The sequence below is a fragment of the Hemitrygon akajei genome, chromosome 4 (assembly GCF_048418815.1).
Source record: "Hemitrygon akajei chromosome 4, sHemAka1.3, whole genome shotgun sequence".
Lineage (NCBI taxonomy): Eukaryota > Metazoa > Chordata > Chondrichthyes > Myliobatiformes > Dasyatidae > Hemitrygon > Hemitrygon akajei.
Window position 1 is genome coordinate 6,747,177 of NC_133127.1, and position 9,395 is coordinate 6,756,571.

Consider the following 9,395-nt stretch of genomic DNA (forward strand, 5'->3'; position numbering starts at 1 on the left):
CGAGGTGTCTGAGCTTCTTGTCGAGCCTGGAAGGAATTGTGGTATTGAATGCCGAACAGCATTCTCACATAAGCATCCTTCTTCTCCGGATGTGTAATGACAGTTTGTAGAGCAGTGGCTATTGCATCAACTGTCAATCAGTTGTGTTGGTAGGTGAATTGTAGGGGTCCAGTTTGGGTGGGAGCATGCTGCAGATGTAATCCTCGACCAACCTCTCAAAGCAGGGAGGGAGGTGATTGGCTGATATGGGAAGGAGATAGTGGGAATGGTGTCAGAAGTTAGTTGGTGACAGGTGGAAGGGAGGTGATAGGCAGATGTGGAAAGGAGAGGGTGGGAATGATACCAGAAGCTGGGTGGTGATAGAACATAGAAAATCGAAATCTACAGCATGTTACAGGCCCTTTGGCCCACAATGTTCTGCCAACCATGTAACCTATTCTAGAAACTGCCTAGAATTACTCTAACAACACACACAAAATGCTGGTGGAACACAGCAGGCCAGGCAGCATCTATAATGTCGACAGTGCTTCTCCCTATAGATGCTGCCTGGCCTGCTGTGTTTCACCAGCATTTTGTGTGTGTTGTTTGAATTTCCAGCATCTGCAGCTTTCCTCATGTCAGAATTACTCTAAAGTTCAGCCCTCTATTTTTCTAAGCTCCATGTACTATCCAAGAATCTCTTAAAAGACCCCGTTGTATCCACCTCTACTGCCATCACTGGCAGTGCATTCCACACACCCACCACTCTGTGTGGAAACCTTACCTCTGACAACCCCCTTGTACCCACTTCCAAGCACCTTAAAACTATACCCCTCGTGTTAGCCATTTCAGCTCTGGGAAAAAGCCTCTGTCTATCTACAAGATCAATGCCTCTCATCATCTTATACACCTCTATCAGGTCACCTCTCATCCTCCGTCACTCCAAGGAGAAAAAGCCAAGTTCATTTAACCTATTCTGATAAGGCACACTCTGCAATCAGGCAACATCCTTGTAAATCTCCTCTGCACTCTCTCTATGGCTTCCACATCCTTCCTGTAGTGAGGCGACCAGAACTTAGCACAGTACTCCAAGTCCCTAGGGAACTCAAATCCTTGCATAGATCAGGAGCATGTGAGTTGTCATGGGTGTAGGTAGGAAGGGACTGAACTAGGGCTCCCCCCCCCCCACCCTTTAAGCTAGGGCGTCAGAAAAACTACGGCCGTCCCCCTTTCAGCTAGGATGCCGGTGCCTTTCCTAACTTGGAAAGTCCCCTTTTTCCACTCGGGTTCTTTTTGGGATTCTGCAAAGCCATCTGCCTCGTCAGTCCTTCCCAACTTGAAAGGGAGTGGAGCGTCTTATGAGGATCCCATCCTCATCACCATTTGTTGTTGCGGAAAAAGAACTAACACTCGGACACGGAGGGAGATCGCTTCAGAGTGCCTTCATTGTAGCGTGATATCACGGAGAGCTCATCCCCTAAAAGCGGAGTTCCGAGACTCTGGTCACGCTCTTATTTATATCCCAAACACACGGGAGAAAAACACATAAATCAGAAGGAGGAACTTCAATGGCCGTTCTGCTGAGTAGCAAAGTTGCAGGATATGTCCTTCAGCAGTTACACATTTACTTCAGTGTTAATTTCTCAAAAGAGTATATCAGACATGAGATAATTCTTAGAACAAAGAAGTTATTTTAATCAGCCTGACTGAAAGGCACGTTGTCAACAGCACAGAGTACATTAATCACAGTAGGCTTTGATTTTACATTTGAAGATCATTAACCCTTCCTCGCTCAATACAGTGTCAGCTCTGGGTATTTTCTTCCACAAGGACCCATCCTTTTTATGATTTTTAAAAATGCTGGATGAAGAAGTAGAAGGGTTGGATAGTATGTTTTTTGATGATACAAAGGTTGGGGGTGTTGTGGATAGTGTGGAGGGCTGTCAGAGGTTACAGTGGGACATTGATAGGATGTAGAACTGGGCTGAGGTGGCAGATGGAGTTCAACCCATGTGAGTGCCCACGGCTACCTCTTTTATTTGGAGGAAGTGGGAGGAGAAATTATTTAGAGTGAGGAGTTCCGCTAGGCAGAGGAAAGTGGTGGTGGAGAGGAACTGGTTAGGTCTGGTGTCCAGAAAAAAACCCAGAGCTTTGAGGCCTTCCTGGTGGGGGATCGAGGTCTATAGGGACTGGACATCCATAGTAAAAGTAAGATGATGGGTGCGAGGGAACTTGAACTTCTTGCAAAGATCAAGAGAGTGTGAGGTGTCACGGATGTAGGTAGGAAGGAAGTGAACTTGGGGGATAAAACAGACTCGAGGTATGCCGGTATTAGTTCAGTGGGGCAAGAACAAGCTGAAACAATGGGGCTACCTGGACAAGTGGGTTTGTCGATCTATTTCTGGAATGAAAGCCTCATCCTGAGAGCAGATGCGGAGGAAATGGGGTTCATTTTGGTAAGTCAAATTTGAAGACAGAATATAGTGTTAAAGGTAAGACTCTTGGCAGTGTGGAGGATCAGAGAGATCTTGGGGATTGTGTCCATTGAACACTCAAAGCTGCAGTGCAGGTTGACAGTGTTGTTAAGAAGGTGCATGATGTGTCCACAGTGGGATTGAGTTCAAGAGCCGTGAGGTAATGTTACAACTATACAAGACCTTGGTCAGACCCCACTTGGAGTACAGTGTTCAGTTCTGGTCACCTCACTACAGGAAGGATGTGGAAACGACTCGTGTGACAGCAGAACTCTCAATAGATACGATTAAATATTCTCATTTCAGCCTGATACAGCTAAAGCATAACTGCTTCCAAGTTCATTACAGTCAACAAAGATGTCTTGATGTGTTTAAATGAACTATCACTGCTTAATACTGACGGAAACAATGCCGACTGCGGACAGATTCCTCGGATTCCACGGATTCCACGCGGGAAATGTGGCTGCAGGTCAGGGATACAAGTGCGTTTAAGGAAACGGGGTTTTAAACTCCCTATACTTGCTGGCAAATGTGCAGTCTCTGGTGAATAAAATCGATGATCTCAGAGCCAGAGTGCTGAATCAGAGGGACATTAGGACCGCGTGTGTCCTTTGTTTCATGGAATCCTGGTTAACTCCTTCTGTACCGGATGCAGCGATTCAGATCCATGGGTTTACTATACACCATCAGGATAGATCTATAGATTCTCTCAGAAGCAGAGGTGGAGGAGTATGCCTCATGATCAACTCTTCTCGGTGCACAAATATATCAGTGTTGTCCTAATTCTACTCACCAGACCTGGAATATCTAGCAGTAAAGTGCCGTCCATTTTACCAACCACGGGAGTTCTCTGGGGTCATTTGGTAGCAGTTTACATTCCACCTCAGGCCAATGTCAAGCAGACTTTAGATGATCTGAGCAATGGGATCAACATGCACGAAACAACACACCCTAACACCTTCACCAATGTTTTGGGGGATTTTAACCAGGCCAGTCTGAACAAATCACTAAGCAATTACCATCAACAGATCACTTGCAATACCAGAAGAAGCTAACACTGGACCATTGTTACATCACCACCAAGAATGCCTACCGTGCTATTCCACGCCCTCAGTTTGGGAAGTCTGATCACCGGCTGTACTTCTACTTCCTAGTATAGGCAAAGACTGCAGCACCAGTAGTGAGGACCAAGAAGGTTTGGACAAGGGAAGCACAAGGTGGATTGGATAGTGGACTACTTGACAGATAGACCTCAGTATGTGCAGTTGGGAGACTGTAGGTCTGACACGGTGGTCAGCAGCACAGGAGCGCCGCAGGGAACCGTACTCTCTCCGGTCCTGTTCACCCTGTACACATCAGACTTCCAATATAACTCGGAGTCCTGCCATGTGCAGAAGTTCGCTGATGACACGGCCATAGTGGGGTGTGTCAGGAATGGACAGGAGGAGGAGTATAGGAAACTGATACAGGACTTTGTGATATGGTGCAACTCAAACTACCTGCGTCTCAATATCACCAAGACCAAGGAGATGGTGGTGGACTTTAGGCGATCTAGGCCTCATATGGAGCCAGTGATCATTAATGGAGAATGTGTGGAGCAGGTTAAGACCTACAAGTATCTGGGAGTACAGTTAGACGAGAAGCTAGACTGGACTGCCAACACAGATGCCTTGTGCAGGAAGGCACAGAGTCGACTGTACTTCCTTAGAAGGTTGGCATCATTCAATGTCTGTAGTGAGATGCTGAAGATGTTCTATAGGTCAGTTGTGGAGAGCGCCCTCTTCTTTGTGGTGGCGTGTTGGGGAGGAAGCATTAAGAAGAGGGACGCCTCACGTCTTAATAAGCTGGTAAGGAAGGCGGGCTCTGTCGTGGGCAAAGTACTGGAGAGTTTAACATCGGTAGCTGAGCGAAGGGCGCTGAGTAGGCTACGGTCAATTATGGAAAACTCTGAACATCCTCTACATAGTACAATCCAGAGACAGAGAAGCAGTTTCAGCGACAGGTTACTATCGATGCAATGCTCCTCAGACAGGATGAAGAGGTCAATACTCCCCAATGCCATTAGGCTTTACAATTCAACCGCCAGGACTTAAGAACTTTTTAAAAGCTATTATTAATGCTTTTTGAGATAGTGATTTAGATGCATATCATATTTTTTTACTGAGTTAAGTATTGTATGTAATTAGTTTTGCTACAACAAGTGTATGGGACATTGGAAAAAAAGTTGAATTTCCCCATGGGGATGAATAAAGTATCTATCTATCTATCTATCTATCTAAGACTGCTTTCAATCGGTGGACTGGACTGTAGTCAGGGATTCATCTTTGAACCTGGATGAGTATGCTGCAGTTGTTACTGACTTCATTAAAACCTGTGTGGATGAGTGTGTGCCCACAAAGACTTACTGTACGTTCCCAAACCAAAAGCCCTGGATGAACCAGGATGTACATCGTCTGCTGAAGGCTTGATCTGTGGCATTCAAGTCTGGCGACCCAGGCCTGTACCAGAAAACCAGGTATGATTTGCGAAGGACTATTTCAAGGGAAAAAGGGAATTTCGAACGAGGTTGGAGGCAACATTGGAGGTATGACAACTCTGGCAGGGTTTGCAAGACATTACTTCCTCAGAGCGAAACCCAATAGCATGAATGACAGCGATGCTTCACTACCAGATGAACTCAACGCCTTCTATGCCTGCTTTGAAAGGGGGAATATAACTACAGCTGTGAAGATCCCCGCTGCACCTGATGGCCCTGTGATCTCTGTCTCAAAGGCCGATGTTAGGCTGTCTTTAAAGTGGGTGAACCTTCAAAGGTGGAAGGTCCCGATGGAGTACCTGGTAAGGCTCTGGAAACCTGTGCCAACCAACTAGTGGGAGTATTCAAGGACATTTTGAACCTCATACTGCTACAGGCAGAAGTTCCCACTTGCTTCAAAAAGGCAATAATTATATCAATGCCTAAGAAGAATACTGTGAGTTGCCTTAATGACTATCCCCTGGTAGCACTCACATCGACAGTGATGAAATGCTTTGAGAGGTTGGTGATGACTAGACTGAACTCCTGCCTCAGCAAGGACCTGGACCCACTGCAATTTGCCTATCGCCACAATAGGTCAACGGCAGATGCAATCTCAATGGCTCTCCACACAGCCTTTGACCACCTGGACAACACAAACACCTATGTCAGGATGCTGTTCATCGACAAGAGCAAAACATTTAACACCATCGTTCCCACAATCCTGATTGAGAAGTTACAGAACCTGGGCCTCTGTACCTCCCCCTGCAATTAGATCCTTGACTTCCTAAATGGGAGACCACAGTCTGTGTAGATTGGTGATAACATCTCCTCCTCACTAACGATCAACACTGGTGCACCTCTTTTTTTTACAAAATTCATTTATTATAAATATCGGTGCTATACAATATATACAAAACAGTGACTAACACAATTACTTCACTACAAATAGACAATATACATTAAAACAAAATGTTCCCATCTCTATCAATGATGGCATTTACACCCCGCGGAGCCCAACGGTCCCAGAACGCCTCTAAGGTCACCTTGGACCGCGCGTGTTCCTTTCCAATATTTACCCGAGCACGAACATACACCCGAAACATTGCCAGGCAGTCTGCCCGGGCAGATCCTCCCGCCACCCATTTCCAAGACTCTCGGATGGCTGTTTTCACCAGCCCCAGGAGCAAGCTAACAAAGACATCCTCATCCCTCCATGCCCCCCTCCTTACTGTGGTGTGTGCTTAGCCCACTACTCTACTCTCTCTATACCCATGACTGTGTGGTAAGGCATAACTCAAATACCACCTATAAATTTGCTGATAATACAACCATTGTTGGTATAATCTCAGATGGAGACAAGAGGTCATTCAAGAGTGAGATATGCCAACTAGTGGAGTGGTGTCACATCAAGAACCTTGCACTCAACGTCAGTAAGACAAAAGAGCTGATTGTGGACTTCAGGAAGGTTAAGACAAAGGAACACATACCAATCCTCATAGAGGGATCAGAAGTGGAGAGAGTGAGCAGTTTCATGTTCTTGGCTGTCAAGATCTCTGAGGATCTAACCTGGTCCCAGCATATTGATGCAGCTATAAAGAAGGCAAGACAGCAACTATACTTCATTAGGAGTTTGAAGAGATTTGGTATGTCAACAAAAACACTCAAAAACTTCTATAGATGTACCATGGACAGCATTCTGACAGGCTGCATCACTGTCTGGTATGGGCGTGGGTGGCTACTGCACAGGATTGAAAGAAGCTGCAAAGGATTGTAAATTTAGTCAGCTCCATCTTGGGTACCAGCCTACAAAGTACCCAGGACAGCTTCAAGAAGCGGTGTGTCATAAAGGCAGTGTCCATTATTAAGGACTTCCAGCACCCAAGCCATGCCCTTTTCTCACTGTTTCCATCAGGAAGGAGATACAGAAGCCTGAAGGCACACACTCAGCGATTCAGGAACAGCTTCTTCCCCTTTGCCATCCAATTTCTAAATGGACTTTGAACCTGTGAACACTACCTCACTTTTTTTAATATATATTTCCGCACAGCTTTGTGGGATGAAGGGCCTGTATTGTGCTGTAAGTTTTTTATGTTTGCATTATTTCTGTTTTTGGATGATTTTTAATCTATTCAATATATGTGTACTGTAATTACTTTACTTATTATTTTTTCTTCTTTTTCTATATAATGTATTGCATTGAGCCGCTGCTGTAAGTTAACAAATTTCACGACACATGCCATTGATAATTAACCTGATTCTGATCTGTTTCTGATTCATGGACCATTCAGAAATCTGATGGCAGAGGGAAAGAAGCTGTTCCTAAACCATTGAGGGTAAGTCTTCAGGCTCCTGTACCTCCTGCCTGATGGTAGTAATGAGAAGAGGACTTGTTCAAGATGGTGAGAGCCCTTAATGGGGGATGCTTTCTTCCTGAAGCATCACCTTTTGAAGATGTTCTTGATGGAGGGAGGCAGGTGCCCATGTTGGAGTTGGTGAGTATACAATGTTCTGCAGCTTGTTCCAAACCTGGTCATTGGCCTCTCCATAGCAGGTGGTGATAAACCCAGTCGGAATGTTCTCCAGGGTACATCTGTAGAAATTTGCCAGTGTCTTTGGAGACAAAACAATTCTCCCCAAACTCCTAATGAAATATAGTCACTAAGGTGCTTTCCTCATAATTGCATCAATATGTCAGGTCAGGGATAAATCCTCTGAGACGTTGACAACCAGGAACTGGAGACTGCTCACCCTTTCCAATGCTGATCCCTCAACAAGGACTGGTGTGTGTTAACACCACAAGACCTTCAGACAGACCAGCACAATTAGGCCATTCAGCCCATTGAGGCTTATCAACTATTCTATCATGGCTGATTTATTAACCCTGTCAACCCTATTCTCCTGCTTTCTTCTTGTAACCATGCATACCCTGACTAATCGAGAACCTATCAATCTCCGCTTTAAATATACTTAATTATTTGACCTCCACAGCCATTTGAGGCAAAGAATTCCCACAGATTTGTCAGGCAAGACTTTCCCTTGAGGAAACCATGCGGACTATGGTATATGATATCAAGTGCCTTCATGTACCCCAAAACCACATCCTTAAAAAAAAACTACAATGTCTTCACAATTACTGAGGTCAGTCAAACTAGCCTATAATTTCCTTTTTTCTGCCTCGCTCCTTTTCTGAAGAATAGAATGACATTTTCAATTTTCCAGTCCTCTGGAAGCATGGCGGAATCAATTGATCGTTGAAAGATCACTACCAATGCCTTCACAATCTCTTCAGTTACCTCTTTCAGAATCCTGGGGTGTGTGCCATCTGGTCCAGGTGACTTATGAAACTTCAGACTTTTCTGTTTCTCAAGAACTTTCTCCCTAATCGTGGCACCATCACACATTTCTGCCCCCTGACACACTGGAACTTCCAGCATACTGCTAGTGTCTTCCACAGTGAAGACTGATGCAAAATACTTCTTCAGTTCATTCACCATTTCTTGTCCCCTCTCTCTCCAGCATCATTTTCCAGCAATCCGATATCTACTCTTACCTCTCTGTTACTCCTTATGTATCTGAAGAAACTTTTGGTATCCTCTTTAATATTATTGGCTAGCTTGCCTTCATATTCCATCTTTTCCTTCTTTGCCACTACTTTAAGTTGGCTTTTAAAAGTTTCCCAATCCTCTAACTTCCCACTGATTTTTGGCTTTGAGTTAACTTGCCAGTCATGGTTATGTCATCCTGCCTTTAGAATACTTCTTCCACTTTGGGAAGGAATCCTGAACCTTCCAAATTGCTCCCAGAAATTCCAACAATGGTTGCCCTGCCATCAACCCTCCCAGTGTTCTTTTTCCATTCAATTTAGGCCAGATCCTCTCTCGTATCTCTGTAATTCCCTTTACTCCACAGTAATACTGATACATCTGCCATTACCTTCTCCTTCTCGAATTGCAAGGTGATTTCTGTCATATTGTGATCACTGGCTCCTGAGGGTTCCTTTGCCTTAAGCTTTCCAATCAATTCTGGTTCATTGTACAACACCCAATCTAGAATAGCTTACCTCCTAGTGGGTTCAACTATGAACTGGCTAAAAAGCTGTCTCGGACGTACTCTAGAAATTCCCCCTTTTGGTCTCCTGCATCAATCTGATTTTCCCAATCTACCTGCATATTGAAATCCCCAATGACGAACATAACATTGCATTTTTTGCATGCATTTGTACATCACATTGTAATTTGCAAACCATATTTTTACTACTATTTGAGGGTCTGCATAGAACTCCTCTGTCTTTTTACCCTGTCGGTTCTTTAGCTCTACTCACAGCGATTCAACTCTTTCTGATCCTACATCACCTCTTTCCAATGATGTGAATTTTTTTTACCAAACCACCCCCTCTGCCTACCTGCCTCTCCATTCGATACAAT